This window comes from Neomonachus schauinslandi, chromosome 1, assembly GCF_002201575.2.
Source record: "Neomonachus schauinslandi chromosome 1, ASM220157v2, whole genome shotgun sequence".
In the NCBI taxonomy this organism is placed as follows: Eukaryota; Metazoa; Chordata; class Mammalia; order Carnivora; family Phocidae; genus Neomonachus; species Neomonachus schauinslandi.
This window is the reverse complement of record NC_058403.1, coordinates 208,523,886-208,525,783: the sequence shown is the minus strand read 5'-3', so window position 1 is coordinate 208,525,783 and position 1,898 is coordinate 208,523,886.

The following is a 1,898-nucleotide window of genomic DNA, read 5'->3' as shown; positions in this document are numbered from 1 at the left end:
GAAAGAAAGAAAGAAAGAAAGAAAGAAAGAAAGAAAGAAAGAAAGAATGAACGAATGAACCAGGGGGCCTTCCTGGAGGAGGTGACAGCCAATGAAGCCTTGAGGAACAAATAGGAGTTGGCTAGGCAGAAGCTACAGACAAGGGCATTCCAGGCATCAAAAGAACAGAACGTTCAGAAGCCTGCAGGCTTGGGAGGTCCCGGTGCCTTCCAACAACTGGCAAGAGTTCCTTACTGGCTGGAGGTGTGGAGGGGGAACATGGGGCCGGATTAGCGGGCCTGGTAGGTCAAGCAAGAATTTAATCTCTAAGTTCCAAACAGTGGTGGTAGAGAGGTGGGGGTGGGGGCTGCGATTTGTCTTCAGGGAGATCATGCAAGAGGTAGAGCGGAGCTGGGCTCCGACGGGGGCACCGAGGATGTCTGGGGGTGGGGCGGTAATGTGAGGGCTGTGCCCAAGCAGGGCTCACGGGGCTTGCGTGAGAGTGGGGGAGGGAATGGACAAGGACAGTGCCTTCCATTACTTCCAGCTCTGGTGACCAGGTAGATGACAGTGACAGGGACGCAGGTGGAGGGCTTCATTTGGTGGTGGGGGGATAGAGTCTGGCCGCATACTCCCAGGGCGCCCTGTTCCCACATCACCACCTCATCTGCCCACTGCCTGCAGCCTACGGTTTTATCTGAAAGGTCCAGAGCCCTGAACTAAACCTGAGTCCTGATCTTACCTTCGTGCACCCTGGATCCTCCCTGACACTTGGGGCCAGGTCCTACCTGCTGGGCCCTAGCGTCCTCTTCTACAAAATGACGGGGTGGGGCCACAGGATGCCCTATATGCTTTAACTGTCACAGACCCTGCTTCCTTAGTGGGGGGGGGGCGGTGCAAAATGCCACCCAGAACCCCCTCCCGGGAAGATGTGCCGCCCCAGATGCGGGGAGGGGGGCTGTCCGCAGATGGCTGTCCGCTGTCAGACCCCTTCCAGGAAGTCACGCCCCTTCCTGGGCAGCCCACCCGCCATCCCTGATTGATGTGGGGACCTAATGGATAGCCCCTCTCAGCCTGACTCGAGACCACTCTGCAGGGCTGCTCTAGCTTGGAGCTCCCCGTGGAAGCTTCTTCTTCGTGTTTCCTCCATCCACCCACCCACCCATCTAAGCTTCTTTCCTTCCTCCCATCCATCCAGCCATCCATGTATCCATCCCTGTCAGTTCTTCCTTCCTCCCATCCGTCCATACAGCAGCCTTCTACTTACCTCTTCCTCCCTCCCTCCCCTTGTTCCAGGAAGGATTCCAGTCTCCTCATCTATAAAATGGGATCATCACTACTCGGCCAAGTTTTAACGGGCGTTCTCTGAACTAACGTGCACAAATGTGCCTGGTAAAGTGCACGTGTTTTACAAAGTGTACTTGCTGCCATTGGTGTCATCAGCTCCGGCCCGTCTCAGCCATCAGACACCTGCCTGCTCATCCTCCATGGTGGGGAAATCTGGGTGTTCGGGCCTCCAGGCTCCGTCGCTGCTCTCAGTGCCTGAGGCTGCAGCTCCAGAGTCAAAGGGCTGGACGCATGGCTTGGGCTCAGAACCTGTGCAGAAAGGAGGGACCAGGCGTCAGGGCCAAGGGGGGAGGGCTGAGGAGCGGGAGTTTGAGTTCTGCGTCTGCCGCTGCTCTGCTGGGGCTCAGTCTTCTCATCTGTAAGATGGGGTGGTGGAAGAAGATGGTCTCCATGACTTTTAAGCCCGCCTACATGCCGTCACCTCCCCATCCTGTGCCTGTGGTGGACATATGTATTCAATCATGAGGCTCTTTCCTGCTGATCGTTTATCCCTTTAGGATCCCCTCCCCCTCCCCCCTCCGGGGCACCATTTCCCAGCAGCTATCTTGAGTTAATCCGAGTGGGCTCCTAAG